This window comes from Puma concolor, chromosome E4 (assembly GCF_028749965.1).
Source record: "Puma concolor isolate L17-30 chromosome E4, mPumCon1.1.hap2, whole genome shotgun sequence".
Taxonomy (NCBI): Eukaryota; Metazoa; Chordata; class Mammalia; order Carnivora; family Felidae; genus Puma; species Puma concolor.
This window is the reverse complement of record NC_141683.1, coordinates 46,104,070-46,127,930: the sequence shown is the minus strand read 5'-3', so window position 1 is coordinate 46,127,930 and position 23,861 is coordinate 46,104,070. Positions and strand designations below refer to the sequence as shown.

The 23,861-nt window shown below is 40.8% G+C and overlaps 1 long non-coding RNA gene across 1 annotated transcript in view; it reads right to left on the bottom strand.

The window, feature by feature from the left end:
* Nucleotides 1-3,580: 3,580 nt before the first annotated feature.
* LOC147572635 (uncharacterized) overlaps nt 3,581-23,861 on the bottom strand; it is a 124,984-nt gene continuing 104,703 nt past the window's right edge. Inside the window, exons 15-17 of the long non-coding RNA XR_015246002.1 lie at nt 20,438-20,546; nt 17,637-17,767; nt 3,581-4,195 (exon numbers count right to left, since the gene is read on the bottom strand). This is a non-coding gene — a long non-coding RNA (uncharacterized LOC147572635). The remainder of the gene's footprint in view (nt 4,196-17,636; nt 17,768-20,437; nt 20,547-23,861) is intronic.

Genomic DNA, 23,861 nt, shown 5'->3' with positions numbered 1-23,861 from the left:
GTTCTGCGCTGACAGTGTGGAGCCCAACGGGGGGCTCGATCTCACAAACCATGATCCTGAGATTCTGGAAGAGCCTTCAAGAGTGAGATGCTTAATGCACCGAGCCACCGGGTGCCCCCTAAATAGACTTTATTTTTTAGAGTTTTAGGTTCACAGCAAAATTGAGTGGGGAGTACAGACAGTTCCCATATACTGCCTGTTCTCTCATATGAACAGCCTCTCCCATTGTCAACAACCCCTACCACTGTGGTACATTTGTTGCAATTGATGAATCAACATTGACACATCATTATCAACCAAAGTCCACAGTTGACCTTAGGGTTCACTCTTGGTGTTGAATGTTTTATGGGTTTGGATGAATTTATAATGACATATATCCATTACAATGGTACCACACAGAATAGTTTCACTGCCCCCCAAATTCCCTGTGCCCTGCCTAGTCGTTCCTCCCTTCCCCCAACCCTGATATTTTTATTGTCACCATGGATACCCCTTTTCTAGAATGTCATATAGTTAGGATCATACAGTATGCAGCTTTTTGAGATTGGTTTCTTTCACTTAGTAATACATATTCAAGTTTCTTCCATGTCTTTTTCATGGCTTGACGCCTCATTTATTTTTGGTGCTGAAAAATATTCCATTGTCTAGATATACCACAGTTTACTTATCCATTCATCTACTGAAAGATATCTTGGTTGCTTCCAGGTTTTGGCAATTAAGAATAAAGTTGTTATAAACATTGTGTGCAGGTTTTTGTGTGGACATAAGTTTTCAACTTGTTTGGGTAAATGCCAAGGAGGGAAATTGCTGGATGATATATATGGTGAGAGTGTGTTTCATTTTATAAGAAACTGACAAAATTTCTTCCAATGTAGCTGTCCTGTTTTACATCCTGACCAGCAATGAACAAGAGTTCAGTTGCTCTACATCCTTATCAGCATTAGGTGTTGTCAGAGGTTTGAATTTTGGCCATTATAATAGATGTGTAGTGGTATCTTACTATTTAATTTACTTATTTTTTTAAGTAGTCAGACACTGAGGGAGGACAGCAAAGGGAAAGGATTCTCATAGGAAATACATTCACAGCATACCTCATTTTTAAAATATGGTGTTAACTACAAACTCTTGTTAAAATATTTTTGTGGAAATCTACTTCTTGTGGTTTAAGCATTCTAATTTGTTATACGACTCTGTTAATTATTGTTTTAATTTGCAATTCCCTAATGACATATGATATTGAAAATGTTTTCATATGCTTACTTGGCACTTACATATCTGTGTCAGTGATGTGTTTGTTCAGGTCTCTTGCCCATTTTTTAAATGGGCTCATTTTTACTGTTGAGTTTTTAAAGTCCTATTTATATTTTGGATAACAGTTCTCTATCAGATATGTCATTTGCAAATATTTTCTCCCAGTCTGTGACTTGTCTTCTCATTTTCTGACTGTTCTTTACTTTTTTTTCTTTTTAATTATAAGTTCTAGCACAGGGTACACATTTTTCTGGATCTTACTTCTTCACTTAATATTATATGTTGGGGGCGCCTGGGTGGCTCAGTCGATTGAGTGTCCAACTTCAGCTCAGGTCATGATCTCACGGTTTGTGGGTTCAAGCCCCACATGGGGCTCTGTGCTGACAGTTCGGGGCCTGGAGCCGCTTTGGATTCTGCGTCTCCCCCTCTCTGCTCCTCCCCTGCTCACCCTCTGTCTCTCTCTCAAAATATATAAAGATTAGAAAAAAATTTTTTTCAATATTGTATGTTGGAGATTTTTTCATTTGAGAATGTAAGGAACTCATCCATTCTTTTTTCAGAGGCATTCTATTCCATCGTATGGCGTTATCTTGACCAGCCTCTTACTGAGAAACACTGGGTTTTTTCTCATCTTTGGTTAAGGCAATGTTGCCATGAATAATCTTGTATGCACATCATCTGGTATGAGTGCAGGTGTGTCTGTAGGAGGCAGCTTACATTTCTTCACCGTGTTGAGCTGTGTATGATTATGGCATTTTGGCAAATCATTTACTGCATGCCCAATATTGTGTGGTTTGCAGGGGTTTCGTAACTGAGGTTGGGCTGTGGTCATAGAAGTCTCTACTCTTCAGAGATTACCTGGGGCTCCAAAAGAACTTCACACTCTGCTCTGAAGTCACACCGACTTTCTGGTTCCTTCTCACCTCTGCACTTTCACACAGGCTGGACTGCTTGTCCACACTCTTCCCCTGCCAACTCCAACTCGTCTCAGCCTAAATGCCACCTTCTCAAAGAAGATTTCCTTGTCTCCCCTAAGTGATATTGTTTCCCTCTCTTGCTCATCCTCATAGTTCTCTAGATGGTCACAGCTCTCTAGATCTTGCCTTTGTATGACCTACAATAACCCTAATTCGTGTATATTTAAATGGTGATCTGTCTGCCATTGCTCCATGATGGCAGTGACCTTATTAGTGACGTTTGTCTTATTCCATCATATCACTGACATCCATGCCAGAGGTTTAAAACAGTACCTTCGTAGAATGAATGAAATTCAGATCATTAAGCAACTGTCTTCTCATTCTTCAGGTCAATTCCATCTTTCAAAAAAATGTTTTTTAAAAAACGTTTTAACGTTTTATTTATTTTTGAGAGAGAGAGAGACAGAGTGTGAGCAGGGGAGGGGCAGGGAGAGAGAGGTAGACACAGAACCTGAAGCAGGCTCCGGGCTCTGACCTGTCGGCACAGAGCCTGACATGGGGCTCGAACCCACGAACCGTGAGATCATGACCTGAGCTGAGGTCGGATGCTTAACCCACTGAGCCACCCAGGCGCCCCCAAAAATGTTTTAAAATTTTCAAGTTTTGCTTGCGTTAAGTCAGGTTTGAGAAAAAGCAAACACTTCAGCTGGCTCTGGGTGGGGGGACATGACACTTTCAAAGAGACAAGCCAAACAGTAGCCACTGGAGTCAAGAGAGCATCAGCTTATATGTTTTCCAGAGACTCTTAGATTGACCATAAACTGAAACAGTACCTGGGAACTAGCCAGCATTAGTTTCCAAACATCTTTTGTATACCAGTCCCTTGTACATGTTACAGCTCAGTTCTAACGACTGGGGTTGCCATCTTATATTCTGGGATTCTGATTGCTAACCTCTGGTAACTTCTGAATGGGTACGTTAAGAGAAGTGAAAACACGTGTTAGGGCCATATGGACTGGTGACTAGAAAATATTAGGAGGAAAAACAAATAGAATTTTGCCTCCAAATACCTATATTCTTCTCAGGAGAGGGAAGGGAGTCACATATCCGATTCTTGGGTGAATCCTAACCTTCTAATAAACAGCTGAATGCAATGTTGTAATTGTCATGACACGCAATCCCTCATGAGCTACGTGCAACGCATAAAGGGATTCCAAGAACAGAAAGGATGACATTTGTTGTTATGAAAGTTCATGTTTCTGAATATTAGGGAAAAAAATAGGCCCCAAAAGATGCTGCCAAGTCTCCTGTGCATATTTTCTGTATAAACTTACTTATTCTGATTCTGGACCAATGGCATTTTCTTTTTCCAAACACCTTTTCTTTCACTTAGCAAAAAATGACTCATAAGCTGCTCCAGAAGAGGTCAATGATTTGGTTTAATTACTTGTCCAGGGACATGAGGAGAAGCTCAGGTAAATAAAGAGTTGGTTTTCTGTAAGTGAGTAAGCATGCATATGTTAACATGATCTTCCCTCCCACAGAGGCCCTAAACGACAGAAGAGGGAAAAAAACAAAAAAAAAAAAAACAAAAAAAAAAAAAACACAACTCTGCTGATCAGCATTTGTATTTCAAAGATTAGCAAGCTACTTCTTATTAGAGCTCCAGAGAGTCTGGGAACTTCAAACGAGATAAGATTTGATATTGACAAACGGTGTGCTTCTTCCCAGGAAGATCATTTCAAAATGTACACGACTTCTTTGGCTCTGCACATGCATTCCCCATCACAAGGCTATAGAATGCACATTACAGGGCACTAAATGACGTTTTTATAACTCACTTTATATGTAACCGAAACTACTGCGGGTCCTGTATGTGTTCCGCGTCGGTGGAGGCAGTGTCTGGGTGCGACGGAGAGTGTCCATTCAGGGGGGCAGGCAGGTGTGTGCCTCCTTCTAGCCTCCTAAGGTGGGACCGTGGGCAGCTTTCACCGCCTCTTGGAGATTCGGTGCTTCCATCTGTAAAACTGGATTGTTTGCATGGATTAAAGAAAACAATGCACATAAAGTGTTTACCAGCTTATCTGGCATATAGTTAGCATACAATAATCAGCACCTGTTCTTACTGTTATTATTACCAGGCACTTCTTCAGTGCCTGATATGGCCCCTTGCCCTCAACAATCCAAAAATCCAGTAGCAAGACAAGGCTGGACAAGTATGAGGATAACTAGAAGTACAAGGCCCTGCGTGATCCCTGCCACTGATTATTTGAATGAGGTAATAGCATATCTTGCCACAAAATCTGAAATTTTTATGTAATAGCAGGTGGAACAGAATCATGCTTTCATATATTTTGCTGTGTTATTTCAACTATTAGAATTATTAAAAATTTTGCCTCCTCTGGAAACATGGTGGGGGAAGGGTGCTTCTAGCTTCCTTCCTTCCTTTTTTTGATGTGTTGATGGCATTTTTTTTTCCTAATGAATTTCAGTTTACTGCAATGTGATTTGACCTTACCAGGTCACTATATGAGGTAAAGCGCATCCTGTTACGTGTGTTGGGTGTTATAAGAATAAGCTAAATATGTTGAAAGAGGTGTGAGTAGATAGTATATTCATAAAGAAAGGATGGGATGCTCTGTCAGTTCTAGTCCTCTGGGAAGCAAAAGCCAAGATAAAGTAACCAGTATGAGAGATATATGGGGGCTAACGGCTGTGAAAGATAAAGGCCCGAGGGGACAGGAGGAGTGGGGAGCCTTCAGTCTGTGATGCAGGTCCAACAGCTTTCAAAGGGGAGGGGAAGAGCTTCAGACTGCGGGCCATCTGAGAATGTCTCAGCCAGCCCCCTGGGTTATTGGTGGAAAGGCTCTGGGGTCCCCACCATGCTCGGTCATTGCCTGCGAGCTTCCAGTGAGTGAAGGCTCGGGGTGGATGCTGCGGTGGATTCCAGAGATCTGCACCTGTAGGCGCTCAGTCAACCACACCACTTCTAGCAGGTTCTTCCCAGAGGGAGATTTGAAAGGTACACCTCCACAGCTGCCATCCGTGGGCTCCAAAATGGAACAATCGGAGAAGAGTAAAGAGCTCCCTGGGGCTGAATGATGACTGAAACTAGACATTCAATTGAAAGATTGAAAATTAAGGTTGAGAAAACCCCTCAAAATGTAGAATAGGTCAAACAGATTGAAAATATAAAATACATAAAATTGTAAAATGAGGCATTCAAATAGTAATCCAGGAAAGCCATTTTTTTATTAATTAAGGCTTCAGAAAAAAGGGAGGGAGATAAGAGAGAAAATTATATTACAAAGAGAAGTTCCTAGAACTGAAAACTAGGTAGAGCCTTCCCCACAATGAATTTAAAACAGACCCACACCTGGATACATCTTCATAAAATCACCGAACACTAAAAAGAGAACATCCCCCAAAGCTTTCAGAGAGATACAACAGTTCACATGCAAGGGAAGGGGAATCAGATTGTCACCAGACTTCTAAAGAGTCAGTCTGGAGGCCTGAAAACAAAAGATACAGTGCTTTAAAGATGCTAAAGAAAATTATTTATATCCCCAGACTGGCCAATAATGATTTCAGCATGAAAGCACTCAGAAAATGTAATTTGCAAACAATTTGTCTTAATTCCTGGAGGATGTACTACTCCACATAATTGGGATAAAAAAGAAAAAGGAGGGGTGCCTCGGTTGAGCATTTGACTCTTGGTTTCAGCTCAGGTCATGATCTCATGGTTTGTGAGTTTGAAGCTTGCATCGGGCTCTGGGCTCACAGCACGGAGCTTGCCTGGGATTCTCAGTTTCCTTCTCTCTGTCTCTTTCTGCCCCTCCCATGCACGCTCACTCTGTCTCTCAAACAAATAAAACTTAAAAAAAAAAAAAAAAAGGAAGACATAGGATTCGAGAAACAGTCTATCCAACTAAGTTAAAACAATGATGGGAATTTTCAGGGTGACATTTGCAGCAACTCTAGAGCCCCAGTCCCCACTGGAGCAAGAGGCCAGATGGGACCAGGAGGGAAATCTCTGTGGAATAAAATATGTGATTAAAAATGGCATTAATTGAGAATATTAATAAAAGTTTGAAATGCCAACCTCTAATCAAATAAGTAAGGGCAAAAAAAGACTCAGAAAAACAAAGACTATAAGAAAAGTGCTGTGCAATAAGAGGCAATCCAAAATGTGGTGTCAATTTAGGCAAATGACATAATGGAAAAAGGGAAATCTATTTGGCTTTGACGCTATAAAGAGCTTCTTTAAAGTGGCCCAACCCTGGCACTATAAAGCCTAGAGAAAATGAAAAGTAACCCTAATACACTGCTTTGCGGAGCAGTAGACAGTAGTTACACTGTTATACTAACGCAAACACTGTTTATTCATTTTTAAATTTCAGAGTCAGTCCACAAACAAAGCAGGAATATCGGTGAAATCTCAGGACAAAATGTAATTATGAATAAATATTGGATGATGCAAAATAATATAGAGCTGATAGATGGCAGTGGGGGTAGGGGAGATATGGAAAGGAAGGGTAAGGCAGTTTTCCAAGTTGGAATGACTCAGTAGAAAATCAATGGAAACAAATAGTCTAATCATATTATTTCATGTTACAAAAGTAACCAATGGAAGAATTAAAAGTCGTATGAATACTAAATATTGGGAAGAGGATGCAGAAGGGGATGTTAATGCGAGGTAAATTTTCATTTCTTATGCATTAATTGATCATAATTATAAATGATAATAAGACTACAGCGTTATAATTATAGTACCTACACTTGTGGAAATAACTAAAGAGTTGAAAAGAGAAAATACAAAGAGATGAAAATATATCAAGAGGTAGTTGGGGAAATACCAAGCTTTATGAATTCTTTATTATTTGATTTTTACCACACACAATCATTATTTTGATAAAAACTGAAATTAAAAACAAAACACTTAAATCTTAGATTTTTTTATTTTATTTATTTATTTATTTATTTATTTATTTATTTATTTATTTTATTTTTTGTTCATTTATTTTTGAGGGAGAGAGAGAGACAGAGCATGAGCTGGGGAGGGGCAGAGAGAGAGGGAGACACAGAATCTGAAGCAGGCTCCAGGCTCCGAGTTGTCAGCACAGAGCCCAACACAGGGCTCGAACCCATGAACTGTGAGATCATGACCTGAGCCAAAGTAGGAGGCTTAACCGACTGAGCCACCCAGGAGCCCCAACACTTAAATCTTACCTTGTTTAAGGCAATAGTGGTTGCCATAGCAATATTGTATCATGTAGATTTTAAACCCTTTAGGTTTTTTGTCCCTTCAGTGGGCAGAAGATTATGTAGCTCATATGTCCACTTCTTCCCCTCCCTCTGTCTGTCCCTCTGCCCCACCTTCCCCCACCCCCAACAATATTCCAGAATGAATAAGAAATTGGCATATTTCTTAAGGAGACACAAATAGTCACCATTTTGAACTGCCTGCCATAATTAAATTATTATATCATGTCATAAATAAAAATGTGCAGGCATTGGCATATTGTGGGCATTAAATTTGTAGTGACAAAACAATTAGAAGAATATCCTATAGCCACTGACCTGGATATCATCCAGATCTCAAGCCTGTTTCTTATTTAGTTCTCTCTTTGGGCTTTTCAGGGCTCAGGAAAAAAAAAAAGTGTAGTTTTTAATCTCATTTTTGGGTCAGTAGTCAACTTGGTTAGGGAAATGGCTGTCATTGCTAACATCATCATCATAGCACATGAGAACAGCTTCTCTGTTATTCAGAAGGTCACCTTGCTTCCAACATCCTTCTACAGCATAAATGGTTAGATCCCAGAACATCTAGAGTATAAGCTTCCCTCTGGGGCATTTGAGCCACTTGAAGTATGACTAGCACGACGACAGAGAGCCTTTCCTTATATGTTGGCTTTTACAACTTTGTTAAGAGCCAGAAAGAGAATCTTTTGCCACACCTGCTACCAAGATTTAATCGTGAGAAGGACACTGGTCATTCTCTTTTAGTCGCTGTTGAGGGGCATGTCTATGTGCCTCCTGCCATGTTAGGAAATTTGCATGTATTATCATTTAATTTTCACAACAATCCTGGGAGGCAAGGACCATTATTACAGCTGTTTTTCAAACATAAAACTGAGCCTTAGGGGAATCAAATAGGTGTTAAGTAATGGGACCAGGATTTAAAGCCTTTGTGCCAGTTCCAGATTCTAGACGGTGGTCTACTGTAAGCTTATGGTTTGAGTTTCTCTTCATTAATCTAAAAGCTCTTTACCTCAGTGATACTTTAACAAATATACTATTCTTCTCTGTTTATATCATCTTGTTTTATCCCTATAGGCTCATCCTTTAAATTTTTTTTTTTTTTTTTTACTGGGGCTCCTGGGTGGCTCAGTTGGTTAAGTGTCTGACCCTTGATTTTGGCTCTGGTCATGACCTCATGGTTCATGAGTTTGAGCCCCACATTAGGCTCTGTGCTGACAGTGTGGAGCCTGCTTGGGATTCTGTCTCCCCCTCTCTCTCTGCCCCTACCCCACTCATGCTCTCTCTCTCTCTCTCTCTCTTTCAAAATAAATAAGTAAACTTAAAACAATATTTTAAAAATGTATGTAGTAAAATTGACCAAAATAACTTCACAGGCTTTATTGCTACTATTGTTTTGTGCACTGAGAGTATATCCCTTCTGCTTTTTTCTAGCGTTTTACATCACACAACCTCAACTAGAATCTGTCTTCATTTACAACTAAAACATTTCTTTGGAAGGGAAGGACTAATTCTGAATAATCAGATCCATTAAGTAATTTAAAGCATTTCACTCCCATAGAAACCTAAAATCTGTCTGTATTGGATAAAATTCTCAGAACACTTTTAAAACATAAGTTGAAATTTTGCATCACTTCCAAAATATTGAAGTTTTAATTTTTTAAATAATTAAGCAAGAAATTAAATGGCAAATTATAAACACAACATGTTGGTTTTAACAGCACTTTCATATTCATTTATAATGTATGAATATTTAAACAGCGAAAGTTTGGGTAATCTACATTTTAACATATAGTAACAGTAATGTGTGGTATCCAATGATTAGATGCAAAAACAGTGCTATTCTATTAAGAGATTAAATATCGGGATGCCTGGGTGGCTCAGTAGGTTAAGTGTCCGACTTTGGCTCAGGTCACGATTTCATGGTTTGTGAGTTTGAGCCCCGCGTCGGGCTCTGTGCTGACACCTCAGAGCCTGGAGCCTGCTTCAGATTCTGTGTGTCCCTCTCTCTGCCCCTCCCCTGCTTGTGCTCTGTCTCTCTCTCTCCTTCAAAAATAAATAAGCATTAAAATTTTTTTTTAAAGAGATTAAATATTGAGTGGAAGAAGATGTGTAGTTGGGTTTTTTTCTTTATTTATTTTGAAAGAGAGAGAGAGCAAGTGAGCATGAGCAGTGGAGGGGGAGAGAGAGGGGGAGACAGAGAATCCCAAGCAGGCTCCACACTGTCAGTCAGCACAGAGCCCTGTGTGGGGCTCAAACTCAGCAACCATGAGATCATGACCTGAGTTGAAACCAAGAGTAGGACACTTAATGGACTGACCCTCCCAGGCGCCCCTGTAGTTGGGTATATTTTGTGTAAGTGAATTTGATTAGGCAGAAGTCTGTTATTAAGTGGGGAAAAAGGCAAACAACATGTCATTTGTGTTTAAAATTTTCACTTGTGGGCCAGTTTATTCTTTTGCAGGAAGGAACAAAAATCAGATTTCTCTGAATAAAAATAGACTAATGGCACGAAAATAAGACAGAAAATAAATCCGGATGTTTGAAGTGTTATCTTGACTAAGTATTACCTCTAGTTTTTTAAGTCAACTTTATTTAGAAATAATTTGCATACAATAAGATGTACATACTTTAAGAATACAGCATGATGAGTTTTCACAAACGCTTACAGCCATCAGCCAGCCACCTTCATGGTCAACGCATAGAACATCATTCCAAAAGTTCTCTGATGGTTCCTTCTAGTCAACCTCTTCCCTCCACTCCCAGACCCAGGGGAGCACTGGTCTGTTGTCTGACACTATACATTAGATTCATCTTTTCACACATCAAACCCAGTAGTTTGACTGTGTGTCTACGTGTGGTTTTCTTACCTGCTTAGTAATCAGAATCCTGCTTGGAACAGACTATGCTTCTGGGATTTGTAAGTCAGTTAATCATCAAATCTAAGAAAATGTGAACCATTACTTTTACAGAAATTTTTTATGTACCTTCTTCACTTTCTTTTCTTTCTGGCATTTCAATTACATAGATGTCAGACTGTTTTCTATTATCTTACACATCCCTGAGATCCCTTTTTTAGAAATATTTTTATTTAATGTTCTTAAGTGATAATTTCTATTAATTTGTCTTCAAGTTCACTGATTAATTCTCCTGTCATCTCCATTCAGGTATGAATCCTTTCCAGTGAACTTTTCATTTAAGTTGTTGTACATTGTAGCTCTAGAATTCTTATGTTTTTTAAAAAATAGTTTTCACTCCTCTGTTGAGATTCCCTACCTGATAGCTCACTGAGACCACATTGTATTTTAAATCTTTAAAAATATTTATGGTTGCTGCACTAAATCTTTGTTTGCAAATCAAATCTTTGGACCATCTTGTAGTCAATTTTTATTTTCTACAATCTTCCTCTGATTTTTGTTCCAGGAGGCAATTCAATTGCTTGCTGAGCACCTTAAATCTACATAAACATGTTTTATGCTTTCTTATAGTAGATATGTGGAAGGTGCTGGTGTTTTCTAAGACTCTGTAAACTGGGTAGAGTCAGCTTCCAAACTCTGATGGCTCTACCAATCAGAAGTCTTGTTTTTAGGTCTTGTTACTGAGTCTATTGTAGGCCTTCTAGATCATGATCCTTAGTACTAACGCATGGTGTTTCTGGTGTCTCGGCTGGATACCCAGGGTGTTAATGAGGTCTCTACTCTCTGGCTGGGCTGGCACACCAACATTTCCCAGCTTCATCTCTCAGATCCCTTTGTCCCACTCACATAGAAGCCACTCTCTGGTAAACTTAGAACATGCACAGCCTAGTCCTTAGCCAAGGTCAAGATTTTTGAGTCTCACTTCTGTGTAACTCCTCCCTACCTAGTGTCTTGCTTTGTCTTAAAGATCCTAACTAGTTCAGCATCTCCAAACTCTGAAGTTGTCTCCAGGCAGAGAGAGATGACAATCATAGGGATCACCTTGTGAATTTTTCCTGGTCTCAAGGACTACAGACTTGTGCTGCCTGTTGCTCAAAGCTTGACAACAGTTGCCTTATACATTTTGTACAGTTTTAGTTGTTTGTGGAAGGAGGGCTAATCCCACACCGGCTATTCTGTCATGGCTCAAGTCTTATCTATAGTTTTAAGGAGCTACCTGATGAAATCTGAGATCCATTAATAACAACATCTGAGATTTTATGGTGATATTCAGGTGACTGAGAAAGGAAGATATAATAACTAAATTCAAAAAGAGAAATGAGAGGGGTGCCTGGGTGGTGAAATCGGTTAAATGTTGGACTCTTGCTTTCGGCTCAGGTCATGATCTCACTATACTAAGATCAAGCCCCTCATCAGGCTCTGTACTGGGTGTGGATCCTGTTTAAGATTAGATTAAAAATTTTTTTAATGTGTATTTATTTTTGAGAGAGACAGAGACAGAATATGAGTGGGTTAGGGGCAGAGAGAGAGGGAGACACAGAATCCGAAGCAGGCTCCAGGCTGTGAGCTGTCAGCACAGAGCCCAACGCGGGGCTCGAACTCATGAGCTGTGAGATCATGCCCTGAGCCAAAGTTGGACGCTCAACCAGCTGAGCCACCCAGGTGCCCCCCTGCTTACAATTATCTTGCCCTCTCCCTCTGCCCCTCTTCCCCATTCTTGCTCTCTCTCTCTCTAATAAATAAATACAATCTTTAACATAAAGAAACAAGAGTCAAATTATGGACCAAATGATCACGAGACCTCCTAAAATGTACATTATGTTTCTATCTTCAGTGTATCTTCCTTGGAACAACCATCTTCTACTCGCTTCCTGGGTTATGAGTGGTTTTCAATTGTGGTGCCTACCTAACCGCTCTCGGTCACAGATGTGGGCATGCTTGTCCAAGCTGAGCCGATCAAAATATTCCACTCCAAGGACTCCAGTGGCTGGTGCAGGAATGAGCACCCAAACAGTGTCAGAATATTTCCTGAGTTTAACACATGGATATTGTAAGAGAGATGTTCTCTTTCTTTTGGGGTTGCTGCCTGGGAAGATTTGAGCTGAATCTCTTGACAGACAACTTGCCCACTAAAAGGCCAGAGTCTGTATAATAGGGGTTTGTCTGTCTTGGGCTGCTCAGCATCCAAACTTTCTTCCAATTTGAGATTTCTACTGTGTGACTCTTGGCAGGTGGTACCATCCTGCCACGCACCCTAGTTAACCAAACATTCTCTATCCTTACCCTCTGGAAGCTGTGCTTCAGCCAATCGGATTGAGTCTCGTCAATCCAACTCTCTTACCCGAGACTGCAGACAGGAAGGTTGTGATGTGAAGATGGAGAAATAATAGTGTGACCATTTGTACAACAGTAGAGGACTGGAAAATGCAACGAGAGCAGTTCAGTGTCCAGTGATGGCCCCTTCAGACGTATTTGCAACACGCGCCGGGGGGGCGCTGACAGTACATGGGCCCTTTCTGGACTTGGTTGTGCCCACAGCTGTCTGGGAACCCTTAGGTGTTTGCCTGCTTTTCTGTTCCTGGTTTTCAAGTCCTCCTGATAATCCTGTGAGCTACCCAATAGCCTTCTGTAAATTCCTTCTTTGTTAAAGTGTGTTTGACAGACTGCTAGCTGTCCCCCAAAATGTGTGTATAAGTGGCTGGAGAAAGACAGATGGATACACACACACACACACACACACACACACACATCTCGAGATCTCGAGATCTCGAGGTGGAGGGGAGAAAGGGAAAGAAGGAGGAAAGTCAAGAGAGGGAGAAAGAAAGGGAAAACTTTTGCTTTTCGCTTTATATTATTCTGTACTGCTTAAATGTTTCAGAATAAGAAGCCTGTATTGTTCTCAACCTTTTTTAAAAAAAACCAAGTGAAGAAGATTACCTTGACCTCAATTATCCAGACTTCAGTTGCTGTATGTCTAAATGCTATTTCTTTACCAATGAAATTATTCCATAGACAATGTAATGCAGGGCCTTGGATGTGCCATTCTTCCTGAACTTCACTTTGAAAAAGAGAGCAACTGCTCTCTGTGAGGTCCTTTCCTTCCAGACATTTTGGAGGCAGGAATTTATAGCCCTCTGTGTTTTGAGGAAGGAAAAAGAATTTCTTCTGCATTGAGTTTTCCTTGGAAGATTTTCCCATTTGCTAAAATGTACTTTCCTCTACAACTGTGTCTCTCTCCTTCACTAGAAATTTCTCCACTGTGAGGAAAACTCTTTGCCCTGAGCCAGTATTCAGCCAAGCTGGTGGTTTTTATTTGTTTAGTTTGTAATTTTTTTCATGAACATGGCATGTGAGTGACTGACACACATATAATGGTTTCTTTGCTTTCCCTACTTTTGGACCTATACCTTCATTGGAGTTATTGCAAAAATGGCATCTGGGTAACCACTGGCAAGATGAAAAGCGATATATAAACCACATACCCTGCCAGACTAACATTTTGTCCAGGATGTGATGACGACCACCTCTGATGAAATGATGAAATGATAGGAAAGTTATGATTCCTTCATGGCTAAACCCTTTGGATCAGTGCTTCATCACTGTGACCCAATGAAATCCTCCCTGCTCCATATAGTTCTGTGTATATATGGTACCTCTTTATTTTTATTAGTTGTATAAAATATACGTCCTATAGTGCAATTTCACACATAGGACTTCCTTTAGGCCTTGCAGCTCAAAAAAATTTCCCCATAAATTCCACTTGGGATTTGGGATTAATTTGGGCTAAACTGGCTACTTTAAAATACGAATTTCCTGCTGGGTGGTAGATTCCACTTCTCCTCCAGTAAGAATTATTTAACTAAATAGTATGTGTGTAGAGTCTGCCCCAACAGACCAGTCCTTTACCTTTCTCCACCTGCTCTGTGTCCTGAGTTACTGATTTTTATTGGCCACATAGCCTCGCTCCCTTGCCTTCCGGATTGGGCAGGTTTAGTCCATGGACAGTTCTGGGAGGAGATCAAAGGGTGGAAGCAAAGAGAGATTAGGGTATTTATTCCCTTGGCTCCTTCCCTCCTGGGCCATGACTTGGCACTGGCTGTGTTTCTCCACCTAAGGCCATAGCCCTTACCTGGCTTTGGTAACTGCTTCCTCCAATCCTTGCCCCTTTCTGCTATTATTGTACTTAGGGAGCTTTATTATCCCTTGTTGATTTCATTTAACCCTGCCCACATCTTTGCCCTTCATTAACTATTTTCCAATCATGGCTTTTGGTTTTGTTTTTAATTTTTAATGTTTATTTACTTTTGAGAGAGAGAGAGAAAGAGGGAGAGAGAGAGACAATGAGTGGGAGAGTGGCAGAGAGAGAGGGAGAGACAGAATCGGAAGCAAGCTCCAGGCTCCTAGCTGTCAGCACAGAACCTGACGTGTGGCTCGAACCCACGAACTGTGAGATCATGACCTGAACATGTTTAACCGACTGAGCCACCCCGGTGCCTCCAATCATCACTTTTAAATGTGCTATTTCTTTTCTGACAGGACCCAGACTGATGCAGTGATCCCACTATGAACGGCCTCAAGAAATAGATCTCCCAAATTGTACATTGGGATTGTATCATGTGGAAGGCAGAAGGACGTCCTCCCCAAAATGTCCACATCTTAATCCCTGGGATCTGTGAACATGTTAGGTGGTAAAGGACAGTTAAGGTGGCAGATAGAATTAAGGTTGCCTATCAGTTGACCTCAAGATAGGAAGATTATCCTGGGTGGGCCCAATGCAATCACAAGGATCCTGAAAGTGGAAGAGGAAGGCAGAAGAGGAATCAGTGCCAGACTGGTGTGAGGTAAGAAAGACTGACCAGCTGTTTCTGACTTTGGACATGGAAGGGCGTCATGAGCCATGAAATGCAGCCAGTCCCTAGAAATGGAAAAGTCATGGAAAGAGATGCTTCCCTAGAGTCTTCAGCAAGGATACAGTCCTGCTGATACCTTGATTTTAGCCCAGTGAGACCCGTCTCAGAGTTTTGACCTACAGAGTTGTAAGATAATAAATATGTGTTGTTTTAGGTCAATAAGTTCATGGTAATTTATTATAGTAGCAATAGGAAACTGATACAGGTTACTAACACATTCGATGAGAACATAGAACTTTCTTCTTTTTTTTTTAAGTTTATTTATTTATTTTGAGAGAGACAGAGACAGTGCAAGTGGGGGGGGGGGGCACAGAGAAGAGAGAGAGAGAGAGAATCCTAAGCAGGTTTCATGCTGTCAGCTGCAGAACCAGATGTGGGGCTCGAACCCACAAACCATGAATTCATGACCTGAGTAGAAACCAAGAGTCTGAGACTTAACCTACTGAGCCACCCAGGTACCCCAGAACATAGAACTTTCTTGATGTAAGAAAATGGAATATGTATAATCCATAGTATATTATTAAAATTATTACTAGTAACAGGGATTGGGATGCCATGCAGGTGAAGGGCAAGGTATTAAAAAATCATTTAGCTGTGGTCCTTAGGTGCTATGATGACAATGGTAATTTTCAAGACAGTGGGGTGAGTTGGCTTTTTCTGTCAGTCCTAAATAATGTACACAGATAAAAGTACTGATTTAAAGCTTTGGAGATACAGTCAGGGTATAAGCTTTAAACAATGCCTGGGGGCACCTGGGTGGCTCTGTTGGTTAAGCGTCCGACTTTGGCTCAGGTCATGATCTCACCATTCATGAGTTCAAGCCCCGCGTCGGGCTCTGTGCTGACGGCTCAGAGCCTGGAGCCCGATTCAAATTCTGTGTCTCCCTCTCTCTTTGCCCCTCCTCTGCTCACACATTCTCTCTCTCCTTCAAAAATAAATAAAAATAAAAAAAAAATAGTGCCTACCTTTGAGACATGGGCTGGGAGTATTCGGGCAGATGCAGAAAAGACAAAGAACCCTGAACCCCCAAATTGTCTTAGAACTTTCTTGCATATAAGCACCCCGATCCAGTTTAGGGGTTGGAGAACAGAGAATTGGTGATAGATGAAAGAAGCCATGCCTCTCCACTTAGTCCTCACATTAGCCTCAGAAACAGCACTGTGCCACTGTTTTATATTGGTCATTTTTCCCCCTCTATTTCTCTGAAACCTTATATAAAAGGCACTGGTAATGGCTGACATCTGACGTTTAGGTGAGATTTTGGCTGAATTCATATCTCCCACAATGAATGGTAGCTGTGGGTCCTCTGTATTGAGGATGTAAGTTTTTTTTTTTTTTTTTTTACTCAGATGAAAGGATGCTGAGGCAAAGTGTGGCTTAAGGTGAAAGCGTGTTTCCATTTTTCTCCACCCTGCCTTGTGTCCTGAGAAGCTGATCTTTATAGACAGCATCAACCAGGCTTCCTTGTCCTCTGGCTTCTGGCTAGGTTTGGCCAATTTAAGGCACTGGCGGAAGATTAGAGGATGAGCTGGGAGAGAAAGGGCAGGGGATTTACTTTCCTGCCTCCCTCCTTGCAGGGCTACAGTTGACTACATTTGCCACAGCCACTATTTTTGAAACACAGCCAGAGATCCCAGCCCATGCTGGGCAGCCTGGGTCTACAGCTTGCTGTTGTTTCTACAGTTTCCTGGGGTCCTTCACCTAACCCTTTCTGGGTTTCCTTAACCTTGCCTTTACTTTTCTAAGTAGCCCCTTTATTAATCTCTTCAAATATCCCCTTTTTCTTGCTGGAACTCTCACTGATACCATCATCGTCATTGCCATCATCATCAGAGCAACTAACATTTACTAATCACTTATTATGTTCCAGGCACTGTGCCCAAACTTCTCACACAAATTACTTATTTTATCCTTACTATAACTTTATGGTATGCATGACTATTGTTACTCTGTTTTAGAGATCAGGAAATTGGCATTTAGAAATTGGCACACAGCTTTCCCAAACTTACCTAGCTAGACAAGATTTGAATCCAGTCTGCAGCATTTGAGAAAGCGTGGTAGAATAAGTATAGAAGACAGGTTTTGAAATCAGACACTTGGTGACAAATATCAAATGATGATCTGAGCCAAAACACTTAATCCCTCTGAGCTTAGGTTTCCTTATTTCTGAAATGGGAACTGCCTTGCCTCAGCTAGTTAGAGCTCTTTTTTGCAAGCAACAGAAGAAACACGAGCCAATCAAAATGACCGGATTCCAGGGAGTTGTGGAGATAGTAACAACTAATGAAAGCATTCTTCAAGGCGTCCATGTTGTCAGTTCCAACCATCTTCCATCCGTGGCTGACTGCTCAAGACTCAGATTCCCAGGAGAGGGTGCCTACCTGGTCTGGCTCATGTTACTTTCCACACCTTTAATTCAGTAGGGTAGGTCATCAAGTATTCATTCAGTGATGGAGAGTTCATCTCCCAAGGAAAACGGGTGTGATTTTACCTGAAAATGGGGTAAGGGATGCTGTAAAGGCAAAAAGGAAACAAACACTATAAAACGTGGTTTCATGAATGCTACAAAAAGTAAAGGAGAGGGGAGCCTGGGTGGCTCAGTCGGTTAAACGTCCGACTTCAGCTCAGGTCACGATCTCGCGGTCCGCGAGTTCGAGCCCCGCGTCAGGCTCTGGGCTGAGGGCTCAGAGCCTGGAGCCTGCTTCCGATTCTGTGTCTCCCTCTCTCTCTGCCCCTCCCCCGTTCATGCTGTGTCTCTCTCTGTCTCAAAAATAAATAAACGTTAAAAAAAAATTAAAAAAAAAAAAGTAAAGGAGATAGTTTAGGCAAAGCACCTGACACAGGAGTCAGGGCTTTCTCTTCCCTTTTGTTGAAACATTCAGAAAAGGGGCATTTAATAGTAGTATAAGAAATGATATTGCGTAGAATTTATCCTCCACTGGCTGTTTCTATTGTCTACCTCCTGATAGTCTCTCACAGGAACTATCTGATGTTAACCTCCCTCTTATTCTGCCCAGTGACTGCCAACCTTTCCCCATAATGCCTGTGTTTATATAGATCTCTCCCCATTGCTTATAGGCATCTTTCTATGGTCTGTCCATACTAATGTGCTGATCTGAATCATCTCATTGGTGAGCATCCTGTTTTTTCTCCATCGTTACATTTTTTAAAATTTCAAACATATAGAAAAATTAAAAGAATCAGACAGTGAGCACCGATAAACACACCACCTAGATTCTACCAGTAATATTTTAGGTTATTTGCTTTATGGCATGTCCATCCAACTGTCTGTCCATTCATACATCCATTCAAGCCCCTGTTTGACAACATTGTATCTTAATGGATTAATAAAGATTTTTTTTTTTTACAATGAGCCAAAATCTTTCATATCAATGTTAGCAAAGAACCAAATGACAGAGGTCCCAGCAACAACTAGGGGTTGGGCCAGTATCTGTTGGTTAATGCTTTGAATAGAAGAAGTTTTTAAAACATTTGTTTCTCACAGAATGTAACCATCTGTTCTTTCTAACAGGTTCTTGACTTCTATCATTTCTAACTATGTCTCTAAAATAGATTTTTCAGAGAACTGCTTTTGGAATGATTGGGAAAGTGTTCTTGGGAAGAATTCACTGACTGAAGTGAGCCAAAATCAGAAAAGTATACGGATGGAGCACTTCCTATGTAATAATAATAATGATAAGTTTTGAAAAATGTCTGGTCACCAAAAATGTCTGTCAGGAGTCAAAGACTCTGAGAGGGATGGTCCCAATCTTGAGAATCAGTTAAACAACTCAACTCCTCAGGGCTACTGGAATACTAAGATAATTTACACACCCCACATTGCATTCTATTCTTACTGACTAGGTTTCACTGTGAGACTTGTGGTTTCATTCAAGCTCCTGAATTCAAAATTCAAACATCTGGGTTTTTGTTGATTTGCATACTTGTTGAAAAGAGATGTTGAGCCAGTGCTGGTCAAATTTTAGGTGCAAAGGTAATAAAGTGGAAGAAACATAACATGGCCATTTTTGAAGTGTAAATACAGTTCACATTTAAGTCTACAATACGGAATGTCTAGTCTTGGTGCCATTTGTCTGTGTTCTGGCATGAGATTTTTATATCTTGATGGATAAGTAGAGGCGGATGAGTGTGTTTTGGGAGTACTAAGGTGGAATTAGCAGGTGGCTGAGGAAAACTTGCTGAGAAAAAAAGGAGATGGAGGAATAATTCTGCCAGCAGGAGAGAGAAGGTCTAATCTGTACTGGAAAGAATAGTGAAATGTAAATAGAATCTCAGGACATGTCAACGAAGAAGAATAAAGATGAAAAGGGGATAACATAGAAGAGAAATGCAAACAACACCTAAATAAGTGAATATAGACTGAATGGAGAAGAGACATCTCTGAGTTCAGGTGAGAAATTCTCAAGTAACCAGGCATGCTATAATAAAGACTGGCCTGGGGTGACAGGATATAATAAAAAAGAAATGAGTACTATAGACAGGTAAAATACCAGGGAGAGGTTCTTATGTGCTTAGGCCAATCAGCACAGCCCATCAGCCTAACCCCAGTCAGCTCAGACGTGGCCACAGAGCCTTTTTAAAAATGCTTGGATAGAAAAGTACTCTCTTCCGGTTGGTGTGCTGTGTGGACCTGAAGCTTGGAACTGCTGCAGCCATGTTGACACCATGAGGGAAGACAGCCTTATGATGATGCTTCCCCTTCAAAGACAGAAAAATCAGGTCATCCAGGACAACACTGAGCCACTGATCAACCTTCTCTGAAATTCAAACCACCCCGGGACTTAACAAATTCAACCTCATCATTGAATAGGTACAAATTGATAATGGTGTCGGTGTACCCAGAAGGCATCACTAACATAGTTAATGGTGCCAATTTTACATCCTTATTGGAAAATAATCTTCTACCACATCCTCTGGCACACAGACAATGTTCAGTTAAAATATAAGTGGAGGGGGAAAAAATCTAGCTAAAAGCCAAGGTTCGAAGCAAAGGTAAGATATCATGTTTGTGACAGCAAAGTGGTGTTGAGTAGGGGGTTTGTGGCCATGCCAATGTAAGGAAGAATTAGCAAAAAATTCTATTTTTCCCATTCACCATTCTGTAACAGAGATAAAGCACCTGAGGATATAGAAATAGTGATCAGAAAACAGGTTTTCTCACATTTTCTCAGCTGCTTTTTCAAATTCTTTCCATTCTTGACAGTCAGCAACTCACAAGATAGGGAGGATAGTACACTTCTCTTCTAATTTTTCAGGGCAGAGGGAACTACCTAAAAAGGAAAATAATGTTCAATAGTGTAGTATGGGAGCTCAGTTCTGATGGTGACTTTTTTAAGGAACCATTATGTCCCCAAATAGTCTCTACCATCGGTAATTGTGCCCCCTTCTCCAAAGCAGGGGTGATAAATTAATACAGTCTTTCTGAGAGGCTTGGAAAATCTGCAAATGCAAACCACTTTAGAAACAGTCAGATACTAACTGAGTAGAGAGTAGAAATTACACCCTAGAGGAAATAAAAACAGCATTTTTCTTAGTCTTTATTTCCAAGGTTTGTGTACAAGGCTAGCGTTTTTCAGTGAGTGACACTCTGGAGTCCTTTCCTAATGACCCTAAACAAATTTCAGAGATCAAGCAAAGCATCATTTTGGTTAATAAACAAGGTCATAAAGTGAATATGCCAATTTCAAAGCTACCGTTGTGTGGGGGAAGATTTTTTCGTTATGAACTAAACATATTAACTTTTATGGCAGCTCGTTGCCTTCTGAGAGCACTCATGTATCCCATTTATCAAGGCTGTGTGTAGCCTTGAGATGTGCGTGCTGTATCACTGGGAGACAGAGAGTTAATAAATATGGTGCAAATTAAAAAGAGTCTCACCTATGGGGAGAAATAAATGAGATGAACAGAGTGATTAAAGAAAGCATCTTACTCAAGCTGAGTACTGAGGCAAGATTCTCTAAGAGCTACAAGGAAGCATGAGTATAAATAGTGGGAAGGACAGAAATTACCTATGAAGTAAATATCTGATGACTTCTAGGGCTTAGCCTGGAATAACAGAGAGGTCAAGGTTATCATTAAAGCAATGTATGCACTAAATACATAAAGAGGTAAATGAGAAAGTCTCTGTCCTCCTAAGATTTATACTCTACTTAGGAAGACAGGTTATGCACATGGAAAGGTGCTATAGCATGCCCAATATTGACACTTAAGGGTTAAAGGAATTACAGTCCTAATGGTGTGGGAGCTTAGAGGATTGCTGTGGGCTTGGGTAGCTGGGGAGAAAGAGGTGATTCTGAGCTGGGCTTCGCAGAGAGAGTAGTCCCAAATGGGTGAGTGGATGAAAATGTATGTGAAGGGAAGTCAGAAAGGAAGAGGGAAAAGACAGATGAGATGGCCCCCCTGGTGCTTCTGGGACATCTACGGACCCCATGAATTTCCTCATCTCTCCCTTTCAAGCAATAATACTGCATTAAAGGAAGATAATTTGAATGAATAAAAGGAGGTCTTCTACAGATCCTCAAAAAGAGCAATTCTATTGTAGTGCTAGCTTTCTATGATATCTATGTGTATATTTGCTATATCAACACAGAAGTTACGGAAAAAAGAAAAATATAGGCTCTAATCATAATCATGACGGTAACTGACTAAAACCCAACAGGTATTCTTTCCAACAATTTAAAAATAGCAATAACATCATCACCCGAGATTTGAATTCACTTCAGGCACAAAGTAAAATATTACAAAAATAATTTCCTGGACACCTACTTAAGGGGAGATTTCAGGTCAGAAATCACATTAAGGAATTAGTTACTAAGCACCAGGACAAATCCATTAACATGGCAATCTTTGTGGTCATCTGCCATATCGCCAACACAGGTCTCAACATCATCACGTGGACAGGAGGGAAAACATTTTAATATGGGAAATGATGAGCACATCTTCTGTAAGTATCAAAGATCTCAGAGATCTTTCCTGGAATTACTGAACTATTTCCATCTTTTTAGTGAGAAATACCTCTTTAGGAAGGCAGCAGTTGATGTCATCTGGACTGTAGAGTCCTATTAAAGATGAGTTCAACTCAACCACCTTGTAAATAATAATATTCTCATCACTTGAAATATTAAAGCCATGTGTACAGAGCTTACATCATGACATTATCTTTTTAATTTCTTCCCTCACCTGTAGCAATCTCTTTAGCCTCCCGTCTTGGAGGATGACACCACCATCTATCCAGTGACCTAATCCAGTAACCCAGATGCCTATGTTTTTTCCTCACTGCAATTCCTGCTTCTTTCATTTTCACTCCCTTAGTATTCTCCCTGTCTGTGTCCACCACCCTATCCCTATTACTGCCATTAATCAGGTTCTCACCATTGCACAACTGGAATATTACAGTCTCCTAACTGGCCTCCTTTGCTCTCCTGTAGCCTATTTTCCCTAATGAATCAAGAGTAACCAATTCTGATAAGCACGATTCTGTTAATGGTACTAGCATAGGTTAAATCTTCCACTGCTTCTAGAAGAAGGCTCAAATAATTCGGCTGGGATAGAAAAATCTTCATGATCTGACCCATCTACTTCATGAACCTTATCTCTTATCACACCCCCCATTTCTTATCTCACAGTCCAGCCAGGATGAATTGTTTTCGTGATCTCTGAACGCATCCCATTCCTTTGTTCAGGCTTCTCTCGTGTGGAATGTTCTTTTCAGTGACCATGTCTACCTGGCCAACAAAGCCCACCTTTGAAGGCTCAGCCGAAGAATTATCTAGGAAGTCCTTCCTGTCCACTCCTTTAAGTAGAATTATTCCTAATCAGTGCTCCCGTTAAACCTGCACAGTCTTCTGGTATCACACATACTCATTGTGCTTTCTGGTTTCCAGGTCTGTTTTCCTTTTTAGGCTGAAGATAAGGGATGACGATGCCATATTCATCCCCGTATTGTATTCATATTTGTGTTGCCAGTTGGTTCCCTGTTAGGCTTTGCCAAAGAGAGCACTAGAAAGAAGCTGCAAGACGGGAGGAGGAAGAAGGGACTTGCTCCTTCCTGTCTGCTACTTTCTGGCTTCTTGTCTGCTTCCTGTTCCTGTGAGCAACACTCCAGCAACACTTCCTTGCCTTCCTGAAGTAGCAGCTGAATCCCGTTTGCAATTTTTCCAACCCTGGCAGAACAAGCCTCATTGTTTCCCTCAAAGGGACGCCAGCATGAACCAGCTGCCCCCGCTCAGAGGTCTGGGTCCCAGTCTCCAGGGAATCCTCAAAGCCTCAAAGTTTTAATAATTCCAATTTCTTTCCCTGTTCTCCCAGGCTTGGAGGTGGGAGCTGCTTCCTGCAGTTGCTACTTCGATGGAACTGTAGAATTCTCATTTTATACTTTCAGTGATCTAGTTAACAACCACATCTGGTTAACAACTCTTTTTTTTTATTTAAAAAAAAATTTTTTTTAATGTTTGTTTATTTTTGAGAGACAGAGCACGAATGGGGGAGGGGCAGAGAGCGAGGGAGACACAGAATCCGAAGCAGGCTCCAGGCTCTAAGCTGTCAGCACAGAGCTTGATGGGGGGCTCGAACTCATGAACCACGAG